The following is a 12,243-nucleotide window of genomic DNA, read 5'->3' as shown; positions in this document are numbered from 1 at the left end:
ATTGATTTAATATAAGAAGGAAAACAAAGTAGCTATCTTAAAAGTACTAGGTGGAAAGGGAGCATCAAAAAGACCCTTGGCTTTGGTTGTTTTTAATTATAGCAGAGTACGGCTGTTTCCTGTTGGGTTCATAACCTTAAGAGTAGGTGGGAGAAACAACATAGTATTCATGAAACTTCATTCTCATAAAAGTAACAAAGATGCTGCAGCAAACACATTTTTAGAAAAAAAAAAAAAACCAGTATGTCTGGACAAGAAGACAGGAATGACAATAGAGTTAGCCTTGTGCCATCTATTTTAACAGACAGAAGCTTCTACACCAGTATGCCACATGGTGATTCAACAATGTATGCAGCATAGCTCAACTGACAGCAGCATAACGCAGAATCTAATGGAATCTTTTATATAGTCTGTGAGCTTCAAGCTGGAAAAAAAATTAGTTTACCATAGTGATGCTTGAATATTCCTGAGGGTGTTGGGGGGTTGATTTTTTTCTTTGTTTGTTTGTTTTCCATCCTACTTTTGAATTCTAATCACAATGCTCTATTGGCACACAATAAAGTTATTAATATGTCATGGTCCTAAGTAAGAAATCAGAAAATTGAGAGACCATGAAATTATCTCACAAAAGACCTCAGTTCCCTATAGATAGAAGGGAAAAATCTGGCATTTTAGAGTGAGTCTGTCTATTTTTTGTTATCACCTATAAAAAGAAGGTAATTCTGGTATTCCATAATACCATAAAAGAAAATGCCAGTAAACACTACGTAAGAACAGCAGACAGAAATTTGTTTGATGAAGTATTCAGCTAGTATAGTATTATACAATACTAATTGGTACCAATACCAATACTAAAAACTACCAATACCAATACTAACTGCTCAACAGTGTTTTCTTAGGAAATAATTTTTTATTAGCCATATTCTTTACAAAAAATACTTTACAGTTCTGTGTTAAGTAGGAAATCTCTCAGTAATCCTTGTTATATTGAAAAAGATACTGAAGTAAAACATGCTCAGTGCCTTCGCAGATGATTCAGTGACATTGTCAGGAATGATTTTAAGCACTGGCCAGCACTATCACATTAACCTGAAGATAAGGTGGTAAGTCTGTCTGCAATGTCAGCTTCAGATCATCATTTTTTATGAAGTGCCCTTGGGTGCCTTGGCCCTTGGCAGAAAAGTAGAGATATAATAAACTGTTGTGCACAATTATAGCTGAACATTTTAATGTCTTTCAGCCTACAAAGTTTTTACATTAGATACTTTCTCCTTAGGGATCACAAATAAACTGTGCTCTCTTACTTAAAGCAATCTTAGGTAAGGAAAAAACACGTATTCTGAATGACCTTATTAAGTAACTGTATAACTGTACAGAAATACAAATACTACTACCATAAAAAGAAGCATAGCCCAATCTAGTCTTCAAGAAAACACGAACAATTCCTCAAAATCTGTAAAAAGCTCAACCCACTTTCAGGGACAGCACCAGCCTGAAAAGACAATCAGGACTGTCTGTTGTGCTGAGGAAAGGAACAGCAATAAAACCTTCCTTCATTTGGATCATACATCAATTCAGTACTTGAGGAAATAATATACTGTTTTCTCACACTCTTTTCTCAGTGAAATAATTCTATTCCCATCAATCTCCAAAATGACAGTGGTGTGCCTGAAAGCAGAGTTATATTGTGCATGAACATTTCTAATGAAAACATTACATGGTCACACTAATAAAGAAGTTTTTTCAGACTTGTGTGGAAGGACTTCTGTGCAGATGCATGTTCACATGCATGTCTACTTCTCCCTGAACCAAATTGACTGATCTCCAAACAAACTGATACAGCAGTGGCTTTTAGGGTTAAGCATTTCATTATGTGGCATCCAAAAGCAAAAGTATTTTGGTTCCTAAACATTAATATATTTCCTGATGGGATTTTCAAAACTGAAACCATTGTAAGCAATAACTTTTAAAAACTGTAATGTGTATGAAAGTTCCATTAAACATAAAAATTCTTTTTGAAGCCTTACCATTTTTTAAAATCCAAGTCATGGCAATTAAGTGCTACCTAAGCCTCACCCATGCATTCTGCAACAATGACTGGCATTTAAATATAGTTTGCAGTTTTTATTTCTTATCAAAGTATTCAAGTTCTAAGACTTGTCTTTCTCTCATGGTTCAGTGTAAGAGGGATGTGGTAAAAAGGATAAAGCTCCAAATGTTATAGGATAAAATACAGGAATTACTTTGTTATTAGCATTAACAAATCTATACATTATAGTAGATCTCAATGATCTTTCTAGCAATTAGAGGTGCCACAGTGCCAAGATCTTACTAAAGAGCTTTCTCTTAGTGTGTCAGTGTCAGCTTGGATGTTTACATTCCACTAAGCTACATAAGTGAAACAACTCTGAATCTCATCATACAATGAAAAATTAAGATCCTACAGGTTTCAGTGCAGGTATTTTTCATTACCTATATCATTATATCTAATCTATTTTCTGTGGACTTAACTGCTGATCAGCACAACAGCCTATTTTAGAAAATGCAAATCACAGTTAGTTTCATATTGCTGATTACAATTCATATGCAATGGGGTTTATTTCTAATGATTTCTGTGTTTTTGAACCAGCCACTATAGTTATGGAAATATCAACACTAGGATGAACTGGGAGTTTTCTGACAGGACAATATTCAAAGAGTGATTATAGTCTTTAAAGAGCTTCAGACTCAGGGATCCTCTTTTTCATGGATCCCTCTTACCACTTACTCTTTAATAAAGCCAGTGAGAAAGAAGGGTTTCAAGACACTTGCTCAGCCTTGAGGGAAAGGCTTTGAACATATCCTTACGTGTACACATTGTGTGTGTGCATACATCTATCTGATTGCATAGGCTAATGAAATTGCATTCTCAGCTAGAGGCTGAGTTGTCCATGACACTCTGAGTCTGATTCCTTTTTCTATACTGTAATCATAGAATAGTTTGTGTTGGAAGTGACTTTGAAAGGACCTCTAGTTCAGCCCCTCTGCAGTGAGCAGGAATATTTTCAACTAGATCAGGTGCTCAGAGCACCTGACATTGAATGTTTCCAGGCACTGGGCATTTACCACCTCTTCTGGCTAAGCCGTACCAGTGCTTCACCTCCTTCATCATAAAAAAATCCTTAGTACTAGTCTGAATCAACCCTCTTGTATTTTAAAACCACTACCCCTTGGCCTATCTCAAGTCCTACTACTTTTTTAAGTGGTCATTTGAAGGCTGAGAATCTGTTTATTGGATGGGAATATCTCTTGCACTTAATCCTTCCTTTCTTGGGAATCCCCATTCTTGCAGCCTGATGAAGCCTAAGTCTAGTAAAAGGATACCACATACACTTGGTTTGACTTTTGTCTGACTCTTACCTTGTTTTATTCCTGACAAGAGGACAATGATGTTTTATGGCTCTGCATTCTGGGTACTTTTATTATTCTGGGAAGATAACTACCTGTAACTTTTACAGAATTACATGCTCTAAAAATAAGGAACAAGCAAAGTAGTTCAGTTTAATAAGATATGAGGTCTGAATAATTTTTCATGTGTCTCACAGTGGTAGCTCACTCAAAGTTACAGGAGAATAAAGGTCCCTTTTTAGAATGATTCATAGTTGTACGAAATGAATTTCAGCACTCCTCACACCAAAATCCCTTCTGAACTACAAACTTTTTCTCTGATAATGCCTTTCACAAATGTAACAAAGACTGCTATATCTATCCCCCTTGTTCTTAACAGTCAGAGGATATGTCAGAAAACTAAAATCACAGTAGTGCAAGGAAAAACACCCTTTAAACTAAGGGAAATACTTGAGGCCTAAATACCTTCCTGTCTCTATCCTCCACCTCAACCCCAGCCCACAACTGATACAAGACTTTTTACGTACAATTTTAACCTCCACAACTGACAAAGAATTCGTCATAATAGGCAGTCCCTTGTGAAAAAGATTCAGATCCCTGCTCAGACACATGATTTCTGTCCCACAAGTGACCTGGACCCTTTCCTCATCAGAAGGTTCATACAAGCTTGGTAGTGTAGCCTTCAGATTATCCTAACTCAGCAACTAAAATAGATAATGGCCATTGATTCTAGGGTTATGTGTGTCTTTCTACTTTGAAACCTAAAACATTCCAGAGGAAACATTGGGCCAATGAAACATGCTATTTTAGTAAAACACAGATACTCTAATGAGTTCTCCAGTTTGAAAGTACTTGAAACTGAATTGCCTCCTTGGAAAGCTGAAAAAGTTTCTCAGCATCAAAGCAGGTGTACACACTGAATTGTCCCAGAGCAGGCAGCTGAATGACTGACTATCAGCTAGGCTTCACTGTTTGGAAATAAAATATCCCTCAAGTCGCCAGTAGTGTCCCATCTGTTGGATGTTAGCTGAGGCAAAGTTCAACACAAAGCAACTACTTTCACTAAAGGGAAAAAAAAAAAAAAACAACCCAAAAAAAAGTAGTAATGTCACAACCTTGTCCAGACTGCTTCCTTGTTTTGAGTCCTCCCCTATTTTTAGGTGTAAGATAATATTCAGAGTCTCTGCAGAATTGTTGATTTTATCATGCTATTTATTTTTCTCTTCTACTGAAGTTTAATAAGTCAAATAGAGAACAGACTTTCCCCGATCTGGTTTTAATAATATATCCTGGAAAGGCATATGGCTACTGAGTTGTCTTGAGTAAATTTAATCTGTTTTCCACTTTGGCACAAGCTCTCTAACTCCTGATAGTCGTAACACAGATGAAAAAAAGTCCAGCAGTGAGTGAAGAGCTAAATCACTGAGGGAAGTCTTGGTACATCTCAAACTATGAGTGTGCCTAGCATAGACTCAACTCAGCTACTTGCAGTCCAAATAGACGTAAATGTTTGAAAGGACACAGCTGGTCTAATGACTCTCATTGACTAATTCTATACAATTTGCCCTTTAGAAGTATCTTTCTCTACAGGATAGAGCAATAGCCCTGGTATCAAACACTGGAGTTTGAACCATCCTGCTGAGACAGATAAACACAGGCACTCTTGAACATGTCCCACACTGCTAGCAATAGAGCAGAAGATTGAATTATGATTTAATTTTTCCTTTATCCTTGTTATCAAATTCTGTATGCCTCTTACGTGAATCTCCTCAGTTGCTTCAGCCAGTTTCATATTATAAGGACAGAACTGCAGCAAGCTTTGTTTCCCAATAGGTTTTTTGATCTCATTCCCTCTTCCCACTCTTCCCTTCTTTCTCAGAAACCTTTACCAGATCATTTCTATCCAGGAGATAAATGATACATCATAAAATGAAGATACATATCATCTATCTACAGGCATCTCTCATATTGTGAAAGATAGCAAAATGCGCCTTCTTTCTTTATGGTGGAGACAGCATGAGTATTTTTATTTCCAGGAAAACACTGGAAGCATTCATAGCCATCTTCCCTGTGCTGCAGAACATAGAAGGCTTAGAAAAAAAACAGTCCCTTTCTTCTTTTAAAGTAATGCACATGCCATACACTACAATTATTTTCGTGTGTGTTGCTGATTGCTGAAGAGTTGACTGGCTGACAAAAATTATGTTTCACAGTCCTGTTCACAAATTAGAAAGAAATGCCATGCAATGGATTCCACACCAAAAAGGAACAAGGAAAAGCCTGGATGCAGACAAATATATATGAAATACATTTGAAACCAGGAGAATGTAAACAGGAGGTAACAATGCTGACAAGGAGCCAAAAGCTAACCAAAGGATTCATGCTTCTCTACAGAACCTCATAAGCTGACACCTACAGGTTTTTATTGCTGTCACTGCAAAACATACTTTTCTAGCTTGATCTGTGGGAAGAAATTTTTTTGAAGGAAAACATAACGGGTACAAGTCAGTCATTGCTTTGCTCATATGACAAGATTATTTTCCAGGTTTAAGATAAACTTCACTGAATGAGTCTTCAAACATTTGTTCAGTTAGAAAACATGGGAAGATACGGTACTTATATATCTTTTAGCCTTTTGAAAACATTCCTTACCAAACTAGCAATTAAAATGAGGCTTAAAGAAGAAAAGTGAAAGCTTTCTTACAAAATGAAACTAAAACGTCTGTAAGATGATTATCTCAAGAAGTAAATGTAGGCTATGATTCTTCACACAGCAGAAGAAAACAAATCCTGAGAAAACATATAATCTTTATTTTTATTTTTTAATTTCTGCTGCTTTCAGAAAGTTATGAGAAAGGAAAGCTCTAACAACTGATTTCAAATTAAACGTGTGCCACATTTAAAAAGTATGAACTTCCAGTAAAGCTTGGATGTGAGAGGAGCTATAAAAGCTCAGAGGAGTCTTGGTGGAATATGTATATGTTTGCCTTTCAGAAACTGAATTATGGTAACTATTTCACTTCAGATTTTCCACTTAAGTCAAATTTTGACCTTACCTGCAATATTTGTAAGAGGGGGAGATTTTTTTGTGGCTTTTCAATCTGTAAAGGGAGAGTGAGGTGGGGGGGGTGGGTATAAGAGAGAGAGAGAGATTTTACTGAAGGCCATAGTGACAGTGTAAGGGAAAGGGTCTTATCCTGAAAGTAGGCAGATTTAGACCAAACATAAGGAAGAAATTTTTTGTCATGAGGTTGAGACACTGGCACAGGTTGCCCAGAGAAGCTGTAACTGTCCCATCCCTGGAAGCATTCAAGACCAGGCTGGATGGGGCCCTGATCAACCTGGCCCAGTGAAATGTGTCTGCCCATGGCAGAGGGGTTGGAGCTAAATGATCTTTAAAAGTGCCTTCCAACCCAAAATTTTCTGTGATTCCATGATTCATAGTAACATGGTACTTTCTTAACATGGCAGACAATAATGTCCATTGTAATTTTTATTGGTAAATGTAATCTCTTAGCATAACATTCTAGACAAACAGATTTTTTTTATTAATTCCTTGATTTTTCTTCTTTTTCCTTTGCTTGTTTTAATATGCCAGTTTCCGATGCTTTAGTTCCTCTAAAACTGCTAATTTTGAAAGCTTTCTGTTGATGTGTAACCCCTGTAGACATTTTTACAGATAACAACACAGAACACTGGCATCAGAAATTATGCTGGTTTTTGGCAAAAGTTGGAGAAGATTAGACAAACAAGTATTGCATTATCAAACACTCTGCCCATTAGAAATTAGCAACATTTTTGAAAGGAAAGAAATGTTCAGCTTTACTTAATCTGTAACATTTATTACAATGTCATATTCAACTAGTAAGAAACTAAAATTTGATTCTTCACTGTGATCCATCCTCAGGATATATATGTCATGGAAAATCCTAAGTACTGCCTTGCAGACTTTCAAAGTAATTTAAAATATCAGTATGCAAATTGATTTTTATTTCTTCTCCTAAGTTCTGATAATGTAACTCATTTTTCTTCTCATACACTACACTATCACATAGCTTGCTTATACCACAGCACACAATTTATTGCGGTATTGTGGTTTTTAAAGACCATGTGAGCAATACCTTTCATCAACCTTGCTGCAAATAGAGTCACAGTTTTCAGTAATTGACCAAAGACTAATCTCTCTTATGTCTGTTGTAATGTGTATGCCAGTCCTGATATTCAGGAATACAGAACTTCAAAAGATAAAACAGAAATTTAGTACTGATGTTTTGTAAAGCTAGGCTAAAAGTACTTCCAAATACAAGTAAAAAAAAACCCAAAAATGTAAAAACATAATGGAAAAATACTGTGCCTCATGGATAAACTGAGAAATTAAATTAATTAAACAAGTTCTTATTTATACATTAATTGAATCTTCAACATAGTGTACAAGTAGGATTTTATGGTATATTGTGTTACACTTAAGACCTTCTTATTGACAAAATCCTAAACTAAGAATTTATTGTCTATCTAATTAAAAACTTAACAGCCTACTTAAAACCATAGCAAATCTTGTTATTAATCCAATAACAATTATACTAGCTTTTCTTTTCATACTATTTAATTATTACAGGAAAATCTCATTAATAATATAGCTAAATCTGTATACACATAAACTTTTGAGTGTCAATCCCTTTTCTGCAGTGATACACACCTGGTCCCTGCTCCTCTGGTTCCTAAGGCAAACAGATTTAACCCTCCACAAGACAAATAGAAAGAAGGGGAAATTATGTATCCCAAGTCCTTGATGTTGATGTCTGGTATTCCTTCTCCCTTAGTTTTGGATCCACCTGAGATTGCATTCTCACGTTTTCTAATAGTGTGTCCTTATTTCCTCTTTTTTTAAATGAGTTCTCCTCTAAACTCAGTCCATCTGGGCCCATTACCTGCTTATTGATTTTTTTGAAGTCCCAGTTACTTTGTTAGTGAGTGGTTTTGCAGGTTTGTTAGATGGTTCCCATGTCCAGTGTTCAGAGACCTGGGCTGGAACAAGTCCAGCAGTACTCTCCCCGCTGCTGGACAGGTGCTACTGCAGCCATCAGAAGCTCCAGGTATTAAAAATATATTCCAAAAGCCCACAATGACACAACAATATAAAGTCTGCAGCCTTTTCCTAGTAACAACACACCTCCCATACATATTTATTGAGCAATAGCTGGGTGCTCTGTAAAACCTTATTTCCAACTTTATTTGATAAAAAATACTCCTTTATTATAAAATTTCCAAAGAGCCTTCAAATGACTTTCATATCACTTTCAAATACACCAAAATTAAAATTCTCTTTTGTCAAATACATTCTAACTTGAATAACATATCTAGATAAGATGCAGTAGAATTTAGAGAATAATTTTACTTTTGAAATTTTATCACTTTTACAAAAATTTATTTTATAGAAGTGATTTGTTATTAATTTGGTCTTCAGGTATCTACTTTGAATGGAGATTGAATTTACCCTAAAGCTCAAAAACTAGCAAATGTGGCAGGTAGACTATTTAAAGTAAATTCATGCCAAAAATTTCAATTATAATCCCTTTGAAAACATGGGAGCTGCATTTCAGAACACTTAACACTCAAGGACCCAGTTGGCAACCCCAAAATTGTCACTTTCATATGCATAATTGTATCATGACGAAAAAGGGAAAGCAAGAAAACTGCCTTATAGTGAACTAAGGAAAGATGTTGCCAATGAAACATATTGTCTGAATTTAATTCAAACACCAGGATTAAAATAAGAACTAATTGTCCTGTATAACACAAGGGTCATTGATGTTGACTGACACATTCTGGTAACTAGGATATATCACTGAGTAGGAATTTTTTCTTGCCCAGGTTTCAAATACATAGAGTATTACAATTCTGTCTTTTTAAAATTCACAATGCTAACTGAAGATCTATTGCCTATGCTCATAAAGCTTGGAAAAGGTTAACCTTAAGTGCTGGTTTATTACACTATTAACGACATTTAATTTTTTTTTCTGAAGTCTCTTAAATATGCATAATACCTGAGCTAAAGAGATAACTGTGTCTAGAAATACTGTAGAACAGCCTCTAACTCTGTAATAATTAACTTGCTACTAGGTTTTGTTTTAAAATACGTTTGCTTATTTAGTGCACATAGCTTAAGTGTCAGAGTTAAGTACCTGATAGAGACAAATATTGAGTGAAGTACACTTGCTCAGAAGATAATTTTATTTAGCATCTTCAAGCAGGGCATAATTAAGTTACTCTGTCATACAAAATGATGGAGGCTTAAACAAGTAACAGCTGGTTACCCCAATGGCTGTACAACTGAAGGGCAGCCTTTGGCAGGAAAAGCTGTGCAAACACAATCAATACATTATGCTAATGGGAACAATGTAATGAGCAAGGAAGCAGCTAAAACGGAATGACAAAAAGAAAAACAAACAATCAAACATGTCCCTGCAGCCTTTAGCAAGCATTTCAATAACAATTTGTGAACAGAAATCTTACAACAGTTGTACTCAAGCACTAGTCTTATCTAGAAATGTTTGCTGTGTTCATTCCCTGTGTCAGAATAAATTTAACGGCAGCCAGATGAATCCACTGATGGCTGTTTCCTTGGCTTCAATGAATTTACACTGTATTACTCCAAGTGATGAATTGATCAAAACTTAAAAACTAATAAATATATTTTTTCATTAATTTTCTCTCTGATATTTTAGCAAAATTAAATTAACTAAATTGCAGTATAAATTAGTCTTTAAAATCTGCAGACTATAAAACTATTTCCTTTCTCTTGCTACTAATCTCTAAAGGTCTCACTTGAGTGTTTACTTGCCTTGGTGTCATTCTGATTTATTTTATTCCACAATTGACTGTGACATTACTCCAGTACAGATTTTCTGTTAGATTTATTCACTGCAGAAGACCCTTGTGAATTCCCAAACACACTCTGGAGCAGGAAAAAAACATCCTCTAACCTGAACTGGATTTTAGAAGCAGGCACCAGGTTCTTAGATTCAGTGCAGAGGGCAGGTATGTTGCTAAACACAACACATTCTGTTCTACAACTAACCCACAGCCCTTCCAAAGTCCACGGTAAAAGATTTTCAAAATAAGTGTTTTCAAATAAGATTTTTGAATGAACCTGTGTTGCATGCTAAACATGTTTTGTTCTGTGCTACTCTGATAAGCTTTACATTTCTTCTTTGTCTACCCAACAAAGGATTCTTAAGGCAGAGCAGGATTCTGCTGACTCCTACACAAATGTGCAATATTATTTTACAGGACCATCTCTGTGCTATCTCAGAAGAGAATCACAGAAGAACAACAAGGTAGAGCAGTGATGACTTTGCATACCTTCCCCCTCTCATCCCTCTGCCCTGCCCCTGCAAAATGTCCTTCTAACTTTCACCTTCTTTTTGCTATTTGAATATAGGGTCATCCCTCTGCCCTGCCCCTGCAAAATGTCCTTCTAACTTTCACCAACTTTTTGCTATTTGAATATAGGTTTTTTTAGTTTTTTTTTTTTTTTTTTTGGTTGTTGTTGTTGTTGTTTTTGTTTGTTTGTTTGTTTTTGGGGGTTTTTTTTGGTCTTTTGCTGTTGTTGTTGTGTTTTTGGTTTTTGTTTTATTTAACTGCAACCTCTTCTGGTGAGGTTTCAATTAGTTTATCCCAGATAATAAAAGACTGAATACAGTGTAGTCCTTCCACAATTCTTATATGTTGTTATTATTTATATATTTGAACCCTCAGCAGCTATAATCTCAGTTACCTATTACAATAGGTAATACTGTATAATAGGTACAATAGGTAATTAAAATATGCCATGCTGCATACTAAATTCAACATTAGAATATCTCTGATGTCAGCATCCAACATTTACCTTTCCTCTGTCATTCCTACCTGTCAAGAATATTAACTCTGAAATAAAAACCCTAACATTTTAACTTTTCTGGGAGCAATGCCAGAAGATAGAAACTTATGTCTATAATGTATGCAGCAGTAAATGTGTATAAATATCACTGCAGAACCAACAACACGGTGGGCTTGTGACTGATTCAGAGCTGACTCTAGCATGCCTTGGCTCTGGTGTACTCAGGGGAAATATGAGTGACCCAAACATTTATGTTACTCTCACAAACACAGCTAATCATACAAGGTGAATCTGGCACACCAGGATGTTCAGACACCCATCTATTCTTGCTATGGTAACACTGTACAGAGAAGATAAGCCAGTGTGTTTCCCTTCAGAAATCTGAAATACTTCCTGTACAGCCACTGTTATCATCTTCCACAAGACAGGAGAAGTTTGTTGTCAGCCTAAAAAAATGTTGTTTACAAGTGCAGAACAGACCTAGATTCAAGCAAAATGTGAAGTATATCTACCAAGAGATTTCAGTTTCCTGAAATCAGTTTCCAGCTGTTCAAATTTGAACTCTAAACATGGCAATATGTTGGCCTGAGCCATGAGAAGCTGATGTAAAATAATCTCCTAGTTTTTCAACATCTACAATACACTGATCTACTGCGTTATATGATGGTGTCAGCATTACTGCTGGGAGGGAAATGGCTTATCCCTTGTGTGAGACTTCTGCTAAAAGGAGGCTTTGTACCACATCAAGACCTTGAGCTGAAAATCCTTAAAACCTTACAAGAATCCAAATCAGTTTAACTGAATAATTTGATTGCATTCTTTCCAAAAAGACTTTGTTTCATTTATAAGTATAGTTAGCTCAGGGTGGAAGGGTCCTTGGGTCTCTAGTCCAACATTCTCCTCAAAGCAGGGTCAGCTGTGCAGTCAGACCGGGTGTCTCAGGTCTCCATCCAGTCAGGTCTCTCAAACCCCCAAGA

At 35.9% G+C, this 12,243-nt stretch overlaps 1 protein-coding gene across 2 annotated transcripts in view; it reads right to left on the bottom strand.

Moving 5' to 3' along the window:
• The window catches only part of GRM8 (glutamate metabotropic receptor 8), a 306,092-nt gene that overhangs the window by 5,768 nt on the left and 288,081 nt on the right, over positions 1-12,243 (bottom strand). The window lies entirely within an intron of this gene.

The sequence above is a fragment of the Onychostruthus taczanowskii genome, unplaced genomic scaffold, assembly GCF_017590055.1.
Source record: "Onychostruthus taczanowskii isolate IOZ18803 unplaced genomic scaffold, ASM1759005v1 scaffold23, whole genome shotgun sequence".
NCBI classification, from domain to species: domain Eukaryota; kingdom Metazoa; phylum Chordata; class Aves; order Passeriformes; family Passeridae; genus Onychostruthus; species Onychostruthus taczanowskii.
This window is presented reverse-complemented; position numbering and strand designations above follow the sequence as displayed.